The 24,867-nt window shown below is 39.4% G+C and overlaps 3 long non-coding RNA genes across 3 annotated transcripts; all 3 read left to right on the forward strand.

Moving 5' to 3' along the window:
- The first annotated feature begins 13,062 nt into the window (after positions 1 to 13,062).
- LOC146716691 (uncharacterized) lies at positions 13,063 to 15,208 on the forward strand. Its single transcript, XR_014915687.1, has 3 exons — positions 13,063 to 14,267; positions 14,626 to 14,851; positions 15,187 to 15,208. It is a non-coding gene; the product is annotated as an uncharacterized LOC146716691 (long non-coding RNA).
- Positions 15,209 to 16,970: 1,762 nt separating this feature from the next.
- On the forward strand, positions 16,971 to 19,113 carry LOC146716692 (uncharacterized). The gene is made up of 3 exons (XR_014915688.1): positions 16,971 to 18,172; positions 18,531 to 18,756; positions 19,092 to 19,113. It is a non-coding gene; the product is annotated as an uncharacterized LOC146716692 (long non-coding RNA).
- A 2,451-nt stretch (positions 19,114 to 21,564) lies between these two features.
- Positions 21,565 to 23,017, forward strand: LOC146716693 (uncharacterized). Its single transcript, XR_014915689.1, has 3 exons — positions 21,565 to 22,076; positions 22,435 to 22,660; positions 22,996 to 23,017. It is a non-coding gene; the product is annotated as an uncharacterized LOC146716693 (long non-coding RNA).
- Positions 23,018 to 24,867: the final 1,850 nt, after the last annotated feature.

Here is a 24,867-nt window from a genome sequence, read left to right on the forward strand (position 1 = left end):
ACATAAAACACAGAGCAGGGGCTGTGGTTTTGAAATTTTGTAGGGGGCGCTGTGGAGCCATTTTGGGATATTCAATGAAAATGATCACATGCCAACAAAGCCTTCATCCATTTGGAGGTGTGTGCCAAATTTCAAGCCTCTATAAACTTGCCAAGACCCTCAAAAGCCACTTCATCTTTCATGTTGAACAGCGTTGCCACCAGGGTGCGCCGTTCAGTTTAAACTCACAATTTTTGCACTGAAGCATCACGAGGGACTGATGGTGATATTCACCGCTTTTGAGGTGGCCACAATGAACCTGTGAAAATCAGTACAACAAAATTAAAGCCATGACATTTCCTGTTGCCACTAGGTGGCGCTGTCCGTATTTCCGACAATGGGCACGTCAATCTGTTCAGGGCGGGTCTGACATCATGCCTGTAAAGTCTGGTACTGATCAGACTGGATTTCATTGAGTTATACTAATTTGTTTCTTCATGGCGTGACATCAAAGTTCGCCATGCTGCTGGGGTCACACCCTTTCGCAAAAACTCACAGTTTTCACTGTAACCCAAGACCAACTCCTTAAGGCTTTCCTGGAGAAATTTGAGGCTGCAGATGTCACCCATCACTATACTGTACCCCAAAGTGTAAAACATGACATTTCCTGTTCCCACTAGGTGGCGCTGTCCTTGATGTCAAATATGGCAGTTGAAATATGTTCAGGGGTGGAGCCTTATCATATGTGTGCTGTTTGGTCCAGATCGGAACATGTATGACAGAATGAGAGGCAATAAGATTTTCTTGGCGAGTCATCGAAATTCGCCATGGCGTCACGGCCTCATAGTATTGTGAAAACTCAAAAGCTCCGCAATTTAACATGGCACAAGGGTGTAGTTGACACTGTCCAAATTTCAAGTTTATAGGACCAAATCCCAAGGAGGAGTTCGTTAAAGTACAAGGCATGGAAACGGTAAAATCAGACCCAAAATCTCACCTTCAATCCAAAATGGCGGACTTTCTGTTGGGTTTAGGACATTGCCATAATAGACTTTTTTGTTCGACTCTGAACGTTATATAGGTGTACCGACTTTCAAACATGTAGGTCATACGCATACCGGGGGCTCGCGTTTTTCATTTTTCTAGGTGGCGCTACTGAGCTAATTTTCCCTGGCCATGTCTGGGAACATTAAAATACGTAAATTTTCACCAGACCTGACGCGTGTGCAAAATTTCATGAGTTTTCGAGCATGTTTAGGCCCTCAAACGGCCAATTCATTTGCCGGAATAATAATAATAATAATAATTAAAGCTGCAAGCAGCGTTATGAGGGCCCTCGCACCCCCGGCGTGTCGAGCCACACCCAACACCTAAAACCAGCACGTCCGATCTGATGTCACATTGATGGAATTCATGCATTTAACCACCAGCTAACATTTCAACTCATTCATTCATGATTAGCTAGTCGTTCCACTAGGTGGCACTCTAACCATTATGTACAAATGGCATAACAAACATTTCCGAGCTTGAGTCTCATCATGCCTGCGACCTTTGGGAGAGATTGGACATTGTGTTTTTGAGTGACAGCAGATTACTGCTTTTTGGCGAGTGATTCAAACTCCACGTGGCGCCATGACCATCCCGTTTCCCTGAACGTAAAAAGCTTCGCAATTTAACATCACAAAGGTCTTTAGATTCCACACACTGGAGAATGGTTCAATATGATGAAATCCCTTGGAGGAGTTCGTCAAAGTATAAAGCCTGAAAAGAGGGGAAAATGTTGCCAAAATTAAACATTAATTTTAAAATGGCTGACTTCCTGTTGGATTTTGGATATTGCTCCAAGAGACTTTTTTGTACATCTTGATATCTCCTATAAGCTTACCAGGTTTCAGACTCATACATAAAACACAGAGCTGGGGCTGTGGTTTTGAAATTTTGTAGGGGGCGCTGTGGAGCCATTTCGCGCTATTCAATAAAAATGATCACATGACAACAAAGCCTTCATCCATTTGGAGGGGTGTGCTAAATTTAAAGCCTCTATATACTTTCCAAGCCCCTCAAAAGCCACTTCATCTTTCCTGGTGGACCGCGTTGCCACCAGGGTGCACCGTTCAGTTTAAAGTCACAATTTTTGCACTGAAGCATCACGAGGGACTGATGTTGATATTCACCGCTTTTGAGGTGGCCACGATGAACCTGTGAAAATCAGTACAACAAAATTAAAGCCATGACATTTCCTGTTGCCACTAGGTGGCGCTGTACGTATTCCCGACAATGGGCACATCAATCTGTTCAGGGCGGGTCTGACATCATGCCTGTAAAGTCTGGTACTGATCAGACTGGATTTCATTGAGTTATACTAATTTGTTTCTTCATGGCGTGACATCAAAGTTCGCCATGCTGCTGGGGTCACACCCTTTCGCGAAAAGTCACAGTTTTCACTGTAACCCAAGACCAACTCCTTAAGGCTTTCCTGGAGAAATTTGAGGCTGCAGGTGTCACCCATCACTATACTGTACCCCAAAGTGTAAAACATGACATTTCCTGTTCCCACTAGGTGGCGCTGTCCCTGGTGTCAAATATGGCAGTTGAAATATGTTCAGGGGTGGAGCCTTGTCATATGTGTTCACTTTGGTCAAGGTCAGAAAATGTATGACAAAATGAGAGGCAATAAGATTTTCATGGCGAGTCATCGAAATTCGCCATGGCGCCACGGCCTCATAGTATTGTGAAAACTCAAAAGCTCCGCAATTTAACATGGCACAAGGGTGTAGTTGACACTGTCCAAATTTGAAGGTTATGAAATGAAACCCCAAGGAGGAGTTCGCAAAAGTTCGAGGCATGGAAATGGCAAAATTAGAGCCAAAATGTCACCTTCTCTTCCAAATGGCGGACTTCCTGTTGGGTTTGCGTCAATGGGCCCACAGACTTTTTTGTTCGTCTTGGCATGATACACATGTGTGCCAAATTTCATACATGTAGCTCAAACGATGTGGTCGTAGGGCTGCATTTAACAAGGCATAGGTGGCGCTGTAGAGCCATTTCCCAGTGCTCATATGTAAAACCATTAAAATACAAAATTTTTCACCAGACCTGGCATGTGTGCAAAATTTCATGAGTTTTTGAGCATGTTTAGGCCCTCAAAAAGGCCCTTGTTTGGGGTGAATAATAATAATAATAATAATAATAATAATAAGAAACGGAGCAGATACAATAGGGCCTTCGCACTCTCGGTGCTCGGGCCCTAATTAAAGCTGCAAGCAGCGTTATGAGGGCCCTCGCACCCTGGCGTGTCGAGCCACGCCCAACACCTAAAACCAGCACGTCCGATGTGATGTCACATTGATGGAATTCATGCATTTAACCACCAGCTAACATTTCAACTCATTCATTCATGATTAGTTAGTCGTTCCACTAGGTGGCGCTCTAACCATTATGTACAAATGGCATAACAAACATTTCCGAGCTCGAATCTCATCACGCCTGCGACCTTTGGGAGAGATTGGATATTGTGTTTTTGAGTGACAGCAGATTACTGCTTTTTGGTGAGTGATTGAAACTCTAAGTGCCGCCATAACCACCCCTTTTCCCTGAACGTAAAAAGCTTCGCAATTTAACATCACAAAGGTCTTTAGATTCCACAAACTTCAGATGGGTCCAATCTGATGAAATCCCTTGGAGGAGTTCGTCAAAGTACGGTGCCTGAAAAGAGGGGAAAATGTCGCCAAAATTACACATGAATTTTAAAATGGCTGACTTCCTGTTGGATTTGGGATATTGCTCCAAGAGACTTTTTTGTACATCTTAATATCTTCCATAAGCTTACCAGGTTTCAGACTCATAGATAAAACACATAGCAAGGGCTGATGTTTTGAAATATTGTAGGGGGCGCTGTGGAGCCATTTCGCGCTATTCAATGAAAATGATCACATGACAACAAAGCCTTCATCCATTTGGAGGGGTGTGCTAAATTTAAAGCCTCTATATACTATCCAAGCCCCTCAAAAGCCACTTCATCTTTCATGGTGGACCGCGTTGCCACCAGGGTGCGCCGTTCAGTTTAAAGTCACAATTTTTGCACTGAAGCATCACGAGGGACTGATGTTGATATTCACCGCTTTTGAGGTGGCCACGATGAACCTGTGAAAATCAGTACAACAAAATGAAAGCCATGACATTTCCTGTGGCCACTAGGTGGCGCTGTACGTATTCCCGACAATGGGCACATCAATCTGTTCAGGGCGGGTCTGACATCATGCCTGTAAAGTCTGGTACTGAACAGACTGGATTTCATTGAGTTATACTAATTTGTTTCTTCATGGCGTGACATCAAAGTTCGCCATGCTGCTGGGGTCACACCCTTTTGCGAAAAGTCACAGTTTTCACTGTAACCCAAGACCAACTCCTTAAGGCTTTCCTGGAGAAATTTGAGGCTGCAGATGTCACCCATCACTATACTGTACCCCAAAGTGTAAAACATGACATTTCCTGTTCCCACTAGGTGGCGCTGTCCCTGGTGTCAAATATGGCAGTTGAAATATGTTCAGGGGTGGAGCCTTATCATATGTGTTCACTTTGGTCAAGGTCAGAAAATGTATGACAAAATGAGAGGCAATAAGATTTTCATGGCGAGTCATCGAAATTCGCCATGGCGCCACGGCCTCATAGTATTGTGAAAACTGAAAAGCTCCGCAATTTAACATGGCACAAGGGTGTAGTTGACACTGACCAAATATGAAGGTTATGAAATCAAACCCCAAGGAGGAGTTCGCAAAAGTTCGAGGCATGGAAATGGCAAAATTAGAGCCAAAATGTCACATTCTCTTCCAAATGGCGGACTTCCTGTTGGGTTTGCGTCAATGGGCCCACAGACTTTTTTGTTCGTCTTGGCATGATACACATGTGTGCCAAATTTCATACATGTAGCTCAAACGATGTGGTCGTAGGGATGCATTTAACAAGGCATAGGTGGCGCTCTAGAGCCATTTCCCAGTGCTCATATGTAAAACCATTAAAATACAAAATTTTTCACCAGACCTGGCATGTGTGCAAAATTTCATGAGTTTTTGAGCATGTTTAGGCCCTCAAAAAGGCCCTTGTTTCGCCTGAATAATAATAATAATAATAATAATAATAATAATTAAAGCTGCAAGCAGCGTTATGAGGGCCCTCGCACCCCCGGCACGTCGAGCCACTGCCAACACCTCAAACCGGCACGTCCGATGTGATGTCACATTGATGGATTTCATGCTTTTAATCACCAGCTAACATTTCATCTTATTCAACCAGTATTATAGTCATGCCACTAGGTGGCGCTCTAACCATTATTGACAAATAGCATAACAAACATTTCCAAGCTCGAGTCTCATCACACCTGCGACCTTTGGGAGAGATTGGACATTGTGTTTTTTAGTGACAGCAGATTACTGCTTTTTGCGAGTGATTGAAACTCTACGTGCCGCCATGACCACCCCGTTTCCCTGAACGGAAAAAGCTTCGCAATTTAACATCACAAAGGTCTTTAGATTCTACACACTGAAGAATGCTTCAATATGATGAAATCCCTTGGAGGAGTTCGTCAAAGTATGAGGCCTGAAAAGGGGGGAAAATGTCATCAAAATTACACATTAATTTTAAAATGGCTGACTTCCTGTTGGATTTGGGATATTGCTCCAAGAGACTTTTTTGTACATCTTGATATCTTACACAAGCTTACCAAGTGTCAGACTCATAGATGAAACACAGAGCAGGGGCTGATGTTTTGAAATATTGTAGGGGGCGCTGTGGAGCCATTTTGCGCTATTCAAGGAAAATGGTTACATAACAACAATGCCTTCATCCATTTGGAGGTGTGTGCCAAATTTCAAGCCTCTATAAACTTTCCAAGCCCCTCAAAAGCCACTTCATCTTTCATGATGAACCGCGTTGCCACCAGGGTGCGCCGTTCAGTTTAAAGTCACAATTTTTGCACTGAAGCATCACAAGGGACTGATGGTGATATTCACCGCTTTTGAGGTGGCCACGATCAACCTGTGAAAATCAGTACAACAAAGTTAAAGCCATGACATTTCCTGTCGCCACTAGGTTGCGCTGTCCGTATTTCCGACAATGGGCATATCAATCTGTTCAGGGCGGGTCTGACATCATGCCTGTAAAGTCTGGTACTGATCAGACTGGATTTCATTGAGTTATACTAATTTGTTTCTTCATGGCGTGACATCAAAGTTCGCCATGCTGCTGGGGTCACACCCTTTCGTGAAAAGTCACAGTTTTCACTGTAACCCAAGACCAACTCCTTAAGGCTTTCCTGGAGAAATTTGAGGCTGCAGATGTCACCCATCACAATACTGTACCCCAAAGTGTAAAACATGACATTTCCTGTTCCCACTAGGTGGCGCTGTCCTTGATGTCAAATATGGCAGTTGAAATATGTTCAGGGGTGGAGCCTTATCATATGTGTGCTCTTTGGTCCAGATCGGAACATGTATGACAGAATGAGAGGCAATAAGATTTTCATGGCGAGTCATCAAAATTCGCCATGGCGCCACGGCCTCATACTATTGTGAAAACTCAAAAGCTCCGCAATTTAACATGGCACAAGGGTGTAGTTGACACTGTCCAAATTTGAAGCTTATAGGACCAAATCCCAAGGAGGAGTTCGTTAAAGTTCGAGGCATGGAAATGGCAAAATTAGAGCCAAAATGTCACCTTCTCTTCCAAATGGCGGACTTCCTGTTGGGTTTGCGTCAATGGGCCCACCGACTTTTTTGTTCGTCTTCGCATGATACACATGTGTGCCAAATTTCATACATGTAGCTCAAACGATGTGGTCGTAGGGCTGCATTTAACAAGGCATAGGTGGCGCTCTAGAGCCATTTCCCAGTGCTCATATGTAAAACCATTAAAATACAAAATTTTTCACCAGACCTGGCATGTGTGCAAAATTTCATGAGTTTTTGAGCATGTTTAGGCCCTCAAAAAGGCCCTTGTTTGGGGTGAATAATAATAATAATAATTAAAGCTGCAAGCAGCGTTATGAGGGCCCTCGCACCCCCGGCACGTCGAGCCACTGCCAACACCTCAAACCGGCACGTCCGATGTGATGTCACATTGATGGATTTCATGCTTTTAATCACCAGCTAACATTTCATCTTATTCAACCAGGATTATAGTCATGCCACTAGGTGGCGCTCTAACCATTATTGACAAATAGCATAACAAACATTTCCAAGCTCGAGTCTCATCACACCTGCGACCTTTGGGAGAGATTGGACATTGTGTTTTTTAGTGACAGCAGATTACTGCTTTTTGCGAGTGATTGGAACTCTACGTGCCGCCATGACCACCCCGTTTCCCTGAACGGAAAAAGCTTCGCAATTTAACATCACAAAGGTCTTTAGATTCTACACACTGAAGAATGCTTCAATATGATGAAATCCCTTGGAGGAGTTCGTCAAAGTATGAGGCCTGAAAAGGGGGGAAAATGTCATCAAAATTACACATTAATTTTAAAATGGCTGACTTCCTGTTGGATTTGGGATATTGCTCCAAGAGACTTTTTTGTACATCTTGATATCTTACACAAGCTTACCAAGTGTCAGACTCATAGATGAAACACAGAGCAGGGGCTGATGTTTTGAAATATTGTAGGGGGCGCTGTGGAGCCATTTTGCGCTATTCAAGGAAAATGGTTACATAACAACAATGCCTTCATCCATTTGGAGGTGTGTGCCAAATTTAAAGCCTCTATAAACTTTCCAAGCCCCTCAAAAGCCACTTCATCTTTCATGATGAACCGCGTTGCCACCAGGGTGCGCCGTTCAGTTTAAAGTCACAATTTTTGCACTGAAGCATCACGAGGGACTGATGGTGATATTCACCGCTTTTGAGGTGGCCACGATCAACCTGTGAAAATCAGTACAACAAAGTTAAAGCCATGACATTTCCTGTTGCCACTAGGTGGCGCTGTCCGTATTTCCGACAATGGGCACATCAATCTGTTCAGGGCGGGTGTGACATCATGCCTGTAAAGTCTGGTACTGATCAGACTGGATTTCATTGAGTTATACTAATTTGTTTCTTCATGGCGTGACATCAAAGTTCGCCATGCTGCTGGGGTCACACCCTTTTGCGAAAAGTCACAGTTTTCACTGTAACCCAAGACCAACTCCTTAAGGCTTTCCTGGAGAAATTTGAGGCTGCAGATGTCACCCATCACAATACTGTACCCCAAAGTGTAAAACATGACATTTCCTGTTCCCACTAGGTGGCGCTGTCCCTGGTGTCAAATATGGCAGTTGAAATATGTTCAGGCGTGGAGCCTTATCATATGTGTGCTCTTTGGTCCAGATCGGAACATGTATGACAGAATGAGAGGCAATAAGATTTTCATGGCGAGTCATCGAAATTCGCCATGGCGCCACGGCCTCATAGTATTGTGAAAACTCAAAAGCTCCGCAATTTAACATGGCACAAGGGTGTAGTTGACACTGTCCAAATTTGAAGGTTATGAAATGAAACCCCAAGGAGGAGTTCGCAAAAGTTCGAGGCATGGAAATGGCAAAATTAGAGCCAAAATGTCACCTTCTCTTCCAAATGGCGGACTTCCTGTTGGGTTTGCGTCAATGGGCCCACAGACTTTTTTGTTCGTCTTGGCATGATACACATGTGTGCCAAATTTCATACATGTAGCTCAAACGATGTGGTCGTAGGGCTGCATTTAACAAGGCATAGGTGGCGCTGTAGAGCCATTTCCCAGTGCTCATATGTAAAACCATTAAAATACAAAATTTTTCACCAGACCTGGCATGTGTGCAAAATTTCATGAGTTTTTGAGCATGTTTAGGCCCTCAAAAAGGCCCTTGTTTGGGGTGAATAATAATAATAATAATAATTAAAGCTGCAAGCAGCGTTATGAGGGCCCTCGCACCCCGGCGTGTCGAGCCACGCCCAACACCTAAAACCAGCACGTCCGATGTGATGTCACATTGATGGAATTCATGCATTTAACCACCAGCTAACATTTCATCTCATTGAACCATGATTATAGTCGTCCCAATAGGTGGCGCTCTAACTATTACCGACAATTGGCATACCAAACATTACCGAGCTCGAGTCTCATCACACCTGAGACGTTTGGGAGAGATTGGACATTGTGTTTTTGAGTGACAGCAGATTACTGCTTTTTGGAGAGTGATTCAAACTCTAAGTGCCGCCATAACCACCCCGTTTCCCTGAATGTAAAAAGCTTCGCAATTTAACATAACAAAGGTCTTTAGATTCCACAAGCTGCAGATCGGTCCAATCTGATGAAATCCCTTGGAGGAGTTCGTCAAACTACGCTGCCTGAAAAGAGGGGAAAATGCCGCCAAAATTACACATTAATTTTAAAATGGCTGACTTCCTGTTGGATTTGGGATATTGCTCCAAGAGACTTTTTTGTACATCTTGATACTTTCCATAAGCTTACCAGGTTTCAGACTCATAGATGAAACACAGAGCTGGGGCTGATGTTTTGAAATTTTGTAGGGGGCGCTGTGGAGCAATTTCGCGCTATTCAATGAAAATGATCACATGACAACAAAGCCTACATCCATTTGGAGGTGTGTGCCTAATTTCAAGCCTCTATAAACTTTCCAAGCCCCTCAAAAGCCACTTCATCTTTCATGGTGAACCGCGTTGCCACCAGGGTGCGCCGTTCAGTTTAAAGTCACAATTTTTGCACTGAAGCATCACGAGGGACTGATGTTGATATTCACCGTTTTTGAGGTGGCCACGATGAACCTGTGAACATCAGTACAACAAAATTAAAGCCATGACATTTCCTGTTGCCACTAGGTGGCGCTGTCCGTATTTCCGACAATGGGCACATCAATCTGTTCAGGGCGGGTCTGACATCATGCCTGTAAAGTCTGGTACTGATCAGACTGGATTTCATTGAGTTATACTAATTTGTTTCTTCATGGCGTGACATCAAAGTTCGCCATGCTGCTGGGGTCACACCCTTTGGCAAAAACTCACAGTTTTCACTGTAACCCAAGACCAACTCCTTAAGGCTTTCCTGGAGAAATTTGAGGCTGCAGATGTCACCCTTCACTATACTGTACCCCAAAGTGTAAAACATGACATTTCCTGTTCCCACTAGGTGGCGCTGTCCTTGATGTCAAATATGGCAGTTGAAATATGTTCAGGGGTGGAGCCTTATCATATGTGTGCTCTTTGGTCCAGATCGGAACATGTATGACAGAATGAGAGGAAATAAGATTTTCATGGCGAGTCATCGAAATTCGCCATGGCGCCACGGCCTCATAGTATTGTGAAAACTCAAAAGCTCCGCAATTTAACATGGCACAAGGGTGTAGTTGACACTGTCCAAATTTGAAGCTTATACGACCAAATCCCAAGGAGGAGTTCGTTAAAGTTCGAGGCATGGAAATGGCAAAATTAGAGCCAAAATGTCACCTTCTCTTCCAAATGGCGGACTTCCTGTTGGGTTTGCGTCAATGGGCCCACAGACTTTTTTGTTCGTCTTGGCATGATACACATGTGTGCCAAATTTCATACATGTAGCTCAAACGATGTGGTCGTAGGGCTGCATTTAACAAGGCATAGGTGGCGCTCTAGAGCCATTTCCCAGTGCTCATATGTAAAACCATTAAAATACGTAAATTTTCACCAGACCTGACGCGTGCGCAAAATTTCAAGAGTTTTCGAGCATGTTTAGGCCCTCAAAAGGCCGATTCATTTGCCGGAATAATAATAATAATAATAATAATAAACAGAGCAATTACAATAGGGCCTTCGCACTGTCAGTGCTCGGGCCCTAATAATTAAAGCTGCAAGCAGCGTTATGAGGGCCCTCGCACCCCTGGCACGTCGAGCCACGCCCAACACCTCAAACCGGCACGTCCGATGTGATGTCACATTGATGGATTTCATGCTTTTAATCACCAGCTAACATTTCATCTTATTCAACCAGGATTATAGTCATGCCACTAGGTGGCGCTCTAACCATTATTGACAAATAGCATAACAAACATTTCCAAGCTCGAGTCTCATCACACCTGCGACCTTTGGGAGAGATTGGACATTGTGTTTTTTAGTGACAGCAGATTACTGCTTTTTGCGAGTGATTGAAACTCTACGTGCCGCCATGACCACCCCGTTTCCCTGAACGGAAAAAGCTTCGCAATTTAACATCACAAAGATCTTTAGATTCTACACACTGAAGAATGCTTCAATATGATGAAATCCCTTGGAGGAGTTCGTCAAAGTATGAGACCTGAAAAGGGGGGAAAATGTCGTCAAAATTACACATTAATTTTAAAATGGCTGACTTCCTGTTGGATTTGGGATATTGCTCCAAGAGACTTTTTTGTACACCTTGATATCTTACACAAGCTTACCAAGTGTCAGACTCATAGATGAAACACAGAGCAGGGGCTGATGTTTTGAAATATTGTAGGGGGCGCTGTGGAGCCATTTTGCGCTATTCAAGGAAAATGGTTACATAACAACAATGCCTTCATCCATTTGGAGGTGTGTGCCAAATTTCAAGCCTCTATAAACTTTCCAAGCCCCTCAAAAGCCACTTCATCTTTCATGATGAACCGCGTTGCCACCAGGGTGCGCCGTTCAGTTTAAAGTCACAATTTTTGCACTGAAGCATCACGAGGGACTGATGGTGATATTCACCGCTTTTGAGGTGGCCACGATCAACCTGTGAAAATCAGTACAACAAAGTTAAAGCCATGACATTTCCTGTTGCCACTAGGTGGCGCTGTCCGTATTTCCGACAATGGGCACATCAATCTGTTCAGGGCGGGTCTGACATCATGCCTGTAAAGTCTGGTACTGATCAGACTGGATTTCATTGAGTTATACTAATTTGTTTCTTCATGGCGTGACATCAAAGTTCGCCATGCTGCTGGGGTCACACCCTTTCGTGAAAAGTCACAGTTTTCACTGTAACCCAAGACCAACTCCTTAAGGCTTTCCTGGAGAAATTTGAGGCTGCAGATGTCACCCATCACAATACTGTACCCCAAAGTGTAAAACATGACATTTCCTGTTCCCACTAGGTGGCGCTGTCCTTGATGTCAAATATGGCAGTTGAAATATGTTCAGGGGTGGAGCCTTATCATATGTGTGCTCTTTGGTCCAGATCGGAACATGTATGACAGAATGAGAGGCAATAAGATTTTCATGGCGAGTCATCAAAATTCGCCATGGCGCCACGGCCTCATACTATTGTGAAAACTCAAAAGCTCCGCAATTTAACATGGCACAAGGGTGTAGTTGACACTGTCCAAATTTGAAGGTTATGAAATGAAACCCCAAGGAGGAGTTCGTTAAAGTTCGAGGCATGGAAATGGCAAAATTAGAGCCAAAATGTCACCTTCTCTTCCAAATGGCGGACTTCCTGTTGGGTTTGCGTCAATGGGCCCACAGACTTTTTTGTTCGTCTTGGCATGATACAAATGTGTGCCAAATTTCATACATGTAGCTGAAACGATGTGGTCGTAGGGCTGCATTTAACAAGGCATAGGTGGCGCTCTAGAGCCATTTCCCAGTGCTCATAAGTAAAACCATTAAAATACAAAATTTTTCACCAGACCTGGCATGTGTGCAAAATTTCATGAGTTTTTGAGCATGTTTAGGCCCTCAAAAAGGCCCTTGTTTGGGGTGAATAATAATAATAATAATAATAATAATAATTAAAGCTGCAAGCAGCGTTATGAGGTCCCTCGCACCCCATCGCGTCGAGCTACGCCCAACACCTACAACCAGCACCTCCGATCTCATGTCACATTGATGGAATTCATGCATTCAACCACCAGCTAACATTTCATCTCATTCAATCATGATTATAGTCGTTCCACTAGGTGGCACTCTAACCATTACTGACAAATGGCATAACAAACATTTCCGAGCTCGAGTCTCATCACGCCTGCGACCTTTGGGACATATTGGACATTTTGATTTTGAGTGACAGCAGATTACTGCTTTTTGGCGAGTGATTGAAACTCCACGTGCCACCATGACAACCCCGTTTCCCTGAACGGGGGGGGCAAGTGACACTGTTGAAAAGGTTAGACTGAGACAAAAGATCATTTGAAGTTTTTTGAATGTCCCTCATGATTTCAATAAATACCTGTGCCACTGGTTTGTAAGCCACTTTGCTTTTAGCAAACGAGAAGAGGAGAGCTTTGGATTTTAACATTCTGAGGATTCGAGGACATTATTTTAGACCACTATAACAAACATCACAAGATATTATTTTTGAAAAACCCTGCCCTTGTGCAATTCTTGGTAAGTTTTATTTGTTGTAAATTGAATTTTATTTTTGGTGTAAAACCACATTTTAAATTTCAGTAACAGAATTTACTTTGTATTTAAGTTATTTTTTTATTGTTTGTGGGAGGGGTACCGGTGAAAAGTCTTTGGTTTGGTTTTCTGTTTTAGTGAATTTGGGCCATTAAGCCATTTTGTGGTCTTTTTTGAAAGACTGAAATCTGTGAAAGCTAGGCCGGGTAATTAGCCACTGATTTCTTATTACAAGTAAAGCACAACATGAATATAATGAAATACATGAAGTGTGGAACATTTTTGGCTGGTTTATGTGTGTTTAGCAGATTTTAAGCAGTTTAGTAACTGCTATTTCAATCATGCTTGTTTCTGCTGTCTTTGGTAGTTTTAGAAATGGTTTATATGACCATTTAGCTAAAATTATAAGGCTTCTGTGGATACTACGTGATATTTGCATGGAGGTTTTTGCATAACTCTTGAGCCACAGTACTGGTGGCTATAGAGCGTAAGAGGATAATTGTAATTTTTCACATAGCTGTGATTTGTTGTGCGTTCAATCCTTTTCTTTAAGCAAATTTGAGCAGCAGACAGCAAGAGTTGGTGAGCATTATCTTAATGTCATACATTGACTAATTTACACCTTCATTCTGGATGTGTAAAGCGCTTTGGGGTCCTTAGGGACTAGTAAAGCGATATAGAAATACAGGCCATTTACCATTTATATATATGTTTTGTGTTTTTTGAATGAATGTAATTGCATTACTGATCATTATTGTGAACTAACTACATGTTTATGTGTAAGTAAAGTCTCTTTGATGCTCTCATGTTTGTATATTGTTTGAATGTTGTGTAAAATGTAACTAATTAACCTCATACTTTATCATAAATAGAGAATGGCATATGCTTCCCCAACGAAGTTTGCTGGGATTAATGATCCTGAAGTTGAATCATTGCGTCAAGAATTTCAACTATCAACTGTAAGTAACAAATATTTCTTAAATTTTATTTATAGTGTAGAAAAATTTGTTTTTACGCTACATTACCTGTTACAGAGCTGGGCAGGATGCTGTGTTTAGTGTTTCTTGTGTTTGTTTGTTTGTTTGTTTGCTCTTTCATATAAGTCACTGTTAACCCTTGTGCCATACTGGGGCCTTTTTGGGTCCCCAGGGTGATCAACGTAAGTTTTTTAAAGGATGGCACAAGGTTAAGCTGAGACTTTTATACAGCTGTTGTTGTGATCTGGCACTACAAACATTACATTGTAGCGGCAGCATAGATTGAAGCGAATAACTGTTTTCTAATTTTGTTATGATCCAAAATATTTTGTAATTTCAGTATGCCTGCTTGGACCCAGGGGTCAGCAGAGAGGATCTATATACAAGGTGCTTGCAACTTCATGCCAAGGCAATGGACCTCTTGGTTCGGCAGGTGCGGCTCAGGCGTGCAGCCGAAAGAAAGATTTCTGTTTTAAAAGAACAGCTGGATGCTGAAAAAGAAATGCTGAATAACACTGCCCAGGAGCTGGATGCATTGCAAGCTTCGATTACATTCGCACGTGATGGTAAGTCTTAATGTATTGTTTGGATGGTATAAACAGTGAATGTTGGCTTCAGTGTCTTATTTTAAGAAATGGGACTTAGAAAAAATACTCTATGAATTACTATTGAACGACTGTCTACATACAAATAAACATGAATGCGAATTATTTATTTTAGTTTATGATAAATCATTTGGAGAAAATATTAAATCCATGATTAGTATCATGTTTTGTTTTCTTCATTTGTGATTTTATAAGGATTAGATATATGCAAATGTCTGTTTTACCCATGTATATTTGTTAAAGTTGTTTATAAATACTAACTGTCAAAAAATATTATTTGTTTTTGTTTTGTTCAGATGTGACAGAGGCCACCACTCAGACAGACGAAGACTTGTGACAGATGTTTTATAATAATGCTAAGTTTTCTTAGATTAATATATTTTTTCACATTTGACCCAAAGTGGCATGTTTTAGGTCACTTTGGGTAATTTTTAATTCAGAAATAGGTGTGGTGAGACAGTTAGTGGTAAAGACTATCAATGGCTGTCTTTTGTTTTCATGTGTGAAGGGGAAGCGGGGGGGGGGCAAACTTGAGGTCACACTGTTGAATGAATAAGTTGTAAGGCTGTGAAACCAAGGTGAGACTGAGTCTCACCTTGGTTTCTTTTGGCAAGGCCATCTTTTGGCAAGGCCAAGGGTGTGGACAACAGCTATGGAAATTAGTGTACTGCTGAATAAAGATTTTAACTACTCAATTCTTTTACAATTGCTTTATAAATACTGTGAATACTCAACTGTGAAAAATATTGTTTTGGTTTGTTTTGTACATATGTGACAGAGGACTCCAGTCAGACAGACAAAGAGTTGTGACAGATGTGTAAATATTTTATAATAAATGTTCCTGTTTTAAATTTTGGTTTTCTTTGACTGTTTATTCATCCTTATGGTATATGTGTTATTAGTTTAAATTCTACAACTCTACAAGTTTAAAAAAAAGAGATGTATGAAGACTAAGAGGAGGATGAAACTTTTTCACATTAAATGTTTAATAATAACAAGTATTGTGAATAGGAAATAAGTTTCTAACATAATTGTTTATGAATCAAGATTTATAAAACACTAGTGGTGTCACTGGTGTCATTTTGGCTTTAAAATAAAAAAAAGCGAACTTATGTTTTATGAACAATTTGATGTTTTGATAATAACTAATAACTCCTTTCAATGTCACTGATAGTTTTAAAGACATTACTATTAAAATGTATAAATTACACTTGAAAGCTGTACACTAGTTGATTGTCAGTGTTTGTAAGTTTTTCAAGCTTTCTCTTTCTTGAAAGCTACTTCATTTTCCATGTCGAATGGCTATGTTGCAACACAACAGAGAGGAGAAGCTGAAATATATTTTTTCATATTTATGTATTCTTCTCATTCTCTAGTTGTTCTATTAAGATTCCTGTATTTTGTTGATATAAACCTAAACACTATGCTATTGCACTGCCAATGTATTAAACAGAAGCTCAATATGAACAGTAAGGAACAAGACTTGCCGTTAATCCTTAGAGCTATGGAAGATTTGTGTAGATAACTCGTGCTGGTTTTTCACCAGAATGAACTATTCTTCTTTGTTTGTCATTGACATCAATGAAGATGCTAAATAACAGTCTTTTGCTACCAAATTGATTTAACCTTTGTTGTGTCTATTCGTTGTGGGCCTTTCAATGATCTAGCAGTTTGGCAGATTCAGCCTGATTAACTGACAGAAAAACACAGAGACCACACGATAAAATCCACTGCCAATTATTCCAACAGTCTTTCACCATTCTCTGATACTGTACTTCTGAAGGAACTTTGGCTTATGCTGCTTTTTCATTTGACTGTTTTGGTTTTACGATATTTCTGCTAATTTCTTATGATTTGACAGCATCAGGTACTTGCTAAGCTTTCTTACTTTTATATGCTGTCACCCACTGGGACTGTGACCTAAAGTGACCCAAAAGTTTTAGGTCACTTTGGGTAATTGTTAATTCAGAATTAGGTGTGGTGAGACAGTTGGTGGCAGAGACTATCAATGGCTGTCTTTTGTTTTCATGTGTGAAGGGCAAGCAAGGGGGGGGGGGGGGGGGGGGGCAAGTGACACTGTTGAAAAGGTTAGACTGAGACAAAAGATCATTTGAAGTTTTTTGAATGTCCCTCATGATTTCAATAAATACCTGTGCCACTGGTTTGTAAGCCACTTTGCTTTTAGCAAACGAGAAGAGGAGAGCTTTGGATTTTAACATTCTGAGGATTCGAGGACATTATTTTAGACCACTATAACAAACATCACAAGATATTATTTTTGAAAAACCCTGCCCTTGTGCAATTCTTGGTAAGTTTTATTTGTTGTAAATTGAATTTTATTTTTGGTGTAAAACCACATTTTAAATTTCAGTAACAGAATTTACTTTGTATTTAAGTTATTTTTTTATTGTTTGTGGGAGGGGTACCGGTGAAAAGTCTTTGGTTTGGTTTTCTGTTTTAGTGAATTTGGGCCATTAAGCCATTTTGTGGTCTTTTTTGAAAGACTGAAATCTGTGAAAGCTAGGCCGGGTAATTAGCCACTGATTTCTTATTACAAGTAAAGCACAACATGAATATAATGAAATACATGAAGTGTGGAACATTTTTGGCTGGTTTATGTGTGTTTAGCAGATTTTAAGCAGTTTAGTAACTGCTATTTCAATCATGCTTGTTTCTGCTGTCTTTGGTAGTTTTAGAAATGGTTTATATGACCATTTAGCTAAAATTATAAGGCTTCTGTGGATACTACGTGATATTTGCATGGAGGTTTTTGCATAACTCTTGAGCCACAGTACTGGTGGCTATAGAGCGTAAGAGGATAATTGTAATTTTTCACATAGCTGTGATTTGTTGTGCGTTCAATCCTTTTCTTTAAGCAAATTTGAGCAGCAGACAGCAAGAGTTGGTGAGCATTATCTTAATGTCATACATTGACTAATTTACACCTTCATTCTGGATGTGTAAAGCGCTTTGGGGTCCTTAGGGACTAGTAAAGCGATATAGAAATACAGGCCATTTACCATTTATATATATGTTTTGTGTTTTTTGAATGAATGTAATTGCATTACTGATCATTATTGTGAACTAACTACATGTTTATGTGTAAGTAAAGTCTCTTTGATGCTCTCATGTTTGTATATTGTTTGAATGTTGTGTAAAATGTAACTAATTAACCTCATACTTTATCATAAATAGAGAATGGCATATGCTTCCCCAACGAAGTTTGCTGGGATTAATGATCCTGAAGTTGAATCATTGCGTCAAGAATTTCAACTATCAACTGTAAGTAACAAATATTTCTTAAATTTTATTTATAGTGTAGAAAAATTTGTTTTTACGCTACATTACCTGTTACAGAGCTGGGCAGGATGCTGTGTTTAGTGTTTCTTGTGTTTGTTTGTTTGTTTGTTTGCTCTTTCATATAAGTCACTGTTAACCCTTGTGCCATACTGGGGCCTTTTTGGGTCCCCAGGGTGATCAACGTAAGTTTTTTAAAGGATGGCACAAGGTTAAGCTGAGACTTTTATACAGCTGTTGTTGTGATCTGGCACTACAAACATTACATTGTAGCGGCAGCATAGATTGAAGCGAATAACTGTTTTCTAATTTTGTTATGATCCAAAATATTTTGTAATTTCAGTATGCCTGCTTGGACCCAGGGGTCAGCAGAGAGGATCTATATACAAGGTGCTTGCAACTTCATGCCAAGGCAATGGACCTCTTGGTTCGGCAGGTGCGGCTCAGGCGTGCAGCCGAAAGAAAGATTTCTGTTTTAAAAGAACAGCTGGATGCTGAAAAAGAAATGCTGAATAACACTGCCCAGGAGCTGGATGCATTGCAAGCTTCGATTACATTCGCACGTGATGGTAAGTCTTAATGTATTGTTTGGATGGTATAAACAGTGAATGTTGGCTTCAGTGTCTTATTTTAAGAAATGGGACTTAGAAAAAATACTCTATGAATTACTATTGAACGACTGTCTACATACAAATAAACATGAATGCGAATTATTTATTTTAGTTTATGATAAATCATTTGGAGAAAATATTAAATCCATGATTAGTATCATGTTTTGTTTTCTTCATTTGTGATTTTATAAGGATTAGATATATGCAAATGTCTGTTTTACCCATGTATATTTGTTAAAGTTGTTTATAAATACTAACTGTCAAAAAATATTATTTGTTTTTGTTTTGTTCAGATGTGACAGAGGCCACCACTCAGACAGACGAAGACTTGTGACAGATGTTTTATAATAATGCTAAGTTTTCTTAGATTAATATATTTTTTCACATTTGACCCAAAGTGGCATGTTTTAGGTCACTTTGGGTAATTTTTAATTCAGAAATAGGTGTGGTGAGACAGTTAGTGGTAAAGACTATCAATGGCTGTCTTTTGTTTTCATGTGTGAAGGGAAGCGGGGGGGGGGGCAAACTTGAGGTCACACTGTTGAATGAATAAGTTGTAAGGCTGTGAAACCAAGGTGAGACTGAGTCTCACCTTGGTTTCTTTTGGCAAGGCCATCTTTTGGCAAGGCCAAGGGTGTGGACAACAGCTATGGAAATTAGTGTACTGCTGAATAAAGATTTTAACTACTCAATTCTTTTACAATTGCTTTATAAATACTGTGAATACTCAACTGTGAAAAATATTGTTTTGGTTTGTTTTGTACATATGTGACAGAGGACTCCAGTCAGACAGACAAAGAGTTGTGACAGATGTGTAAATATTTTATAATAAATGTTCCTGTTTTAAATTTTGGTTTTCTTTGACTGTTTATTCATCCTTATGGTATATGTGTTATTAGTTTAAATTCTACAACTCTACAAGTTTAAAAAAAAGAGATGTATGAAGACTAAGAGGAGGATGAAACTTTTTCACATTAAATGTTTAATAATAACAAGTATTGTGAATAGGAAATAAGTTTCTAACATAATTGTTTATGAATCAAGATTTATAAAACACTAGTGGTGTCACTGGTGTCATTTTGGCTTTAAAATAAAAAAAAGCGAACTTATGTTTTATGAACAATTTGATGTTTTGATAATAACTAATAACTCCTTTCAATGTCACTGATAGTTTTAAAGACATTACTATTAAAATGTATAAATTACACTTGAAAGCTGTACACTAGTTGATTGTCAGTGTTTGTAAGTTTTTCAAGCTTTCTCTTTCTTGAAAGCTACTTCATTTTCCATGTCGAATGGCTATGTTGCAACACAACAGAGAGGAGAAGCTGAAATATATTTTTTCATATTTATGTATTCTTCTCATTCTCTAGTTGTTCTATTAAGATTCCTGTATTTTGTTGATATAAACCTAAACACTATGCTATTGCACTGCCAATGTATTAAACAGAAGCTCAATATGAACAGTAAGGAACAAGACTTGCCGTTAATCCTTAGAGCTATGGAAGATTTGTGTAGATAACTCGTGCTGGTTTTTCACCAGAATGAACTATTCTTCTTTGTTTGTCATTGACATCAATGAAGATGCTAAATAACAGTCTTTTGCTACCAAATTGATTTAACCTTTGTTGTGTCTATTCGTTGTGGGCCTTTCAATGATCTAGCAGTTTGGCAGATTCAGCCTGATTAACTGACAGAAAAACACAGAGACCACACGATAAAATCCACTGCCAATTATTCCAACAGTCTTTCACCATTCTCTGATACTGTACTTCTGAAGGAACTTTGGCTTATGCTGCTTTTTCATTTGACTGTTTTGGTTTTACGATATTTCTGCTAATTTCTTATGATTTGACAGCATCAGGTACTTGCTAAGCTTTCTTACTTTTATATGCTGTCACCCACTGGGACTGTGACCTAAAGTGACCCAAAAGTTTTAGGTCACTTTGAGTAATTGTTAATTCAGAATTAGGTGTGGTGAGACAGTTGGTGGCAGAGACTATCAATGGCTGTCTTTTGTTTTCATGTGTGAAGGGCAAGCAAGGGGGGGGGGGGGGGGGGGGCAAGTGACACTGTTGAAAAGGTTAGACTGAGACAAAAGATCATTTGAAGTTTTTTGAATGTCCCTCATGATTTCAATAAATACCTGTGCCACTGGTTTGTAAGCCACTTTGCTTTTAGCAAACGAGAAGAGGAGAGCTTTGGATTTTAACATTCTGAGGATTCGAGGACATTATTTTAGACCACTATAACAAACATCACAAGATATTATTTTTGAAAAACCCTGCCCTTGTGCAATTCTTGGTAAGTTTTATTTGTTGTAAATTGAATTTTATTTTTGGTGTAAAACCACATTTTAAATTTCAGTAACAGAATTTACTTTGTATTTAAGTTATTTTTTTATTGTTTGTGGGAGGGGTACCGGTGAAAAGTCTTTGGTTTGGTTTTCTGTTTTAGTGAATTTGGGCCATTAAGCCATTTTGTGGTCTTTTTTGAAAGACTGAAATCTGTGAAAGCTAGGCCGGGTAATTAGCCACTGATTTCTTATTACAAGTAAAGCACAACATGAATATAATGAAATACATGAAGTGTGGAACATTTTTGGCTGGTTTATGTGTGTTTAGCAGATTTTAAGCAGTTTAGTAACTGCTATTTCAATCATGCTTGTTTCTGCTGTCTTTGGTAGTTTTAGAAATGGTTTATATGACCATTTAGCTAAAATTATAAGGCTTCTGTGGATACTATGTGATATTTGCATGGAGGTTTTTGCATAACTCTTGAGCCACAGTACTGGTGGCTATAGAGCGTAAGAGGATAATTGTAATTTTTCACATAGCTGTGATTTGTTGTGCGTTCAATCCTTTTCTTTAAGCAAATTTGAGCAGCAGACAGCAAGAGTTGGTGAGCATTATCTTAATGTCATACATTGACTAATTTACACCTTCATTCTGGATGTGTAAAGCGCTTTGGGGTCCTTAGGGACTAGTAAAGCGATATAGAAATACAGGCCATTTACCATTTATATATATGTTTTGTGTTTTTTGAATGAATGTAATTGCATTACTGATCATTATTGTGAACTAACTACATGTTTATGTGTAAGTAAAGTCTCTTTGATGCTCTCATGTTTGTATATTGTTTGAATGTTGTGTAAAATGTAACTAATTAACCTCATACTTTATCATAAATAGAGAATGGCATATGCTTCCCCAACGAAGTTTGCTGGGATTAATGATCCTGAAGTTGAATCATTGCGTCAAGAATTTCAACTATCAACTGTAAGTAACAAATATTTCTTAAATTTTATTTATAGTGTAGAAAAATTTGTTTTTACGCTACATTACCTGTTACAGAGCTGGGAAGGATGCTGTGTTTAGTGTTTCTTGTGTTTGTTTGTTTGTTTGTTTGCTCTTTCATATAAGTCACTGTTAACCCTTGTGCCATACTGGGGCCTTTTTGGGTCCCCAGGGTGATCAACGTAAGTTTTTTAAAGGATGGCACAAGGTTAAGCTGAGACTTTTATACAGCTGTTGTTGTGATCTGGCACTACAAACATTACATTGTAGCGGCAGCATAGATTGAAGCGAATAACTGTTTTCTAATTTTGTTATGATCCAAAATATTTTGTAATTTCAGTATGCCTGCTTGGACCCAGGGGTCAGCAGAGAGGATCTATATACAAGGTGCTTGCAACTTCATGCCAAGGCAATGGACCTCTTGGTTCGGCAGGTGCGGCTCAGGCGTGCAGCCGAAAGAAAGATTTCTGTTTTAAAAGAACAGCTGGATGCTGAAAAAGAAATGCTGAATAACACTGCCCAGGAGCTGGATGCATTGCAAGCTTCGATTACATTCGCACGTGATGGTAAGTCTTAATGTATTGTTTGGATGGTATAAACAGTGAATGTTGGCTTCAGTGTCTTATTTTAAGAAATGGGACTTAGAAAAAATACTCTATGAATTACTATTGAACGACTGTCTACATACAAATAAACATGAATGCGAATTATTTATTTTAGTTTATGATAAATCATTTGGAGAAAATATTAAATCCATGATTAGTATCATGTTTTGTTTTCTTCATTTGTGATTTTATAAGGATTAGATATATGCAAATGTCTGTTTTACCCATGTATATTTGTTAAAGTTGTTTATAAATACTAACTGTCAAAAAATATTATTTGTTTTTGTTTTGTTCAGATGTGACAGAGGCCACCACTCAGACAGACGAAGACTTGTGACAGATGTTTTATAATAATGCTAAGTTTTCTTAGATTAATATATTTTTTCACATTTGACCCAAAGTGGCATGTTTTAGGTCACTTTGGGTAATTTTTAATTCAGAAATAGGTGTGGTGAGACAGTTAGTGGTAAAGACTATCAATGGCTGTCTTTTGTTTTCATGTGTGAAGGGGAAGCGGGGGGGGGGGGCAAACTTGAGGTCACACTGTTGAATGAATAAGTTGTAAGGCTGTGAAACCAAGGTGAGACTGAGTCTCACCTTGGTTTCTTTTGGCAAGGCCATCTTTTGGCAAGGCCAAGGGTGTGGACAACAGCTATGGAAATTAGTGTACTGCTGAATAAAGATTTTAACTACTCAATTCTTTTACAATTGCTTTATAAATACTGTGAATACTCAACTGTGAAAAATATTGTTTTGGTTTGTTTTGTACATATGTGACAGAGGACTCCAGTCAGACAGACAAAGAGTTGTGACAGATGTGTAAATATTTTATAATAAATGTTCCTGTTTTAAATTTTGGTTTTCTTTGACTGTTTATTCATCCTTATGGTATATGTGTTATTAGTTTAAATTCTACAACTCTACAAGTTTAAAAAAAAGAGATGTATGAAGACTAAGAGGAGGATGAAACTTTTTCACATTAAATGTTTAATAATAACAAGTATTGTGAATAGGAAATAAGTTTCTAACATAATTGTTTATGAATCAAGATTTATAAAACACTAGTGGTGTCACTGGTGTCATTTTGGCTTTAAAATAAAAAAAAGCGAACTTATGTTTTATGAACAATTTGATGTTTTGATAATAACTAATAACTCCTTTCAATGTCACTGATAGTTTTAAAGACATTACTATTAAAATGTATAAATTACACTTGAAAGCTGTACACTAGTTGATTGTCAGTGTTTGTAAGTTTTTCAAGCTTTCTCTTTCTTGAAAGCTACTTCATTTTCCATGTCGAATGGCTATGTTGCAACACAACAGAGAGGAGAAGCTGAAATATATTTTTTCATATTTATGTATTCTTCTCATTCTCTAGTTGTTCTATTAAGATTCCTGTATTTTGTTGATATAAACCTAAACACTATGCTATTGCACTGCCAATGTATTAAACAGAAGCTCAATATGAACAGTAAGGAACAAGACTTGCCGTTAATCCTTAGAGCTATGGAAGATTTGTGTAGATAACTCGTGCTGGTTTTTCACCAGAATGAACTATTCTTCTTTGTTTGTCATTGACATCAATGAAGATGCTAAATAACAGTCTTTTGCTACCAAATTGATTTAACCTTCGTTGTGTCTATTCGTTGTGGGCCTTTCAATGATCTAGCAGTTTGGCAGATTCAGCCTGATTAACTGACAGAAAAACACAGAGACCACACGATAAAATCCACTGCCAATTATTCCAACAGTCTTTCACCATTCTCTGATACTGTACTTCTGAAGGAACTTTGGCTTATGCTGCTTTTTCATTTGACTGTTTTGGTTTTACGATATTTCTGCTAATTTCTTATGATTTGACAGCATCAGGTACTTGCTAAGCTTTCTTACTTTTATATGCTGTCACCCACTGGGACTGTGACCTAAAGTGACCCAAAAGTTTTAGGTCACTTTGAGTAATTGTTAATTCAGAATTAGGTGTGGTGAGACAGTTGGTGGCAGAGACTATCAATGGCTGTCTTTTGTTTTCATGTGTGAAGGGCAAGCAAGGGGGGGCAAGTGACACTGTTGAAAAGGTTAGACTGAGACAAAAGATTGAATTGTGTCTTTTGGCAAAGCCAAGGGTGTGGACAACAGCTATGAAAATTAGTGTACTGCTGAATAAAGGT

The sequence above is a fragment of the Copadichromis virginalis genome, linkage group LG2 (genome assembly GCF_057382275.1).
Source record: "Copadichromis virginalis isolate Kocher_CV1m ecotype Utaka linkage group LG2, C_Virginalis_male_GT1.1, whole genome shotgun sequence".
Classification (NCBI taxonomy): domain Eukaryota; kingdom Metazoa; phylum Chordata; class Actinopteri; order Cichliformes; family Cichlidae; genus Copadichromis; species Copadichromis virginalis.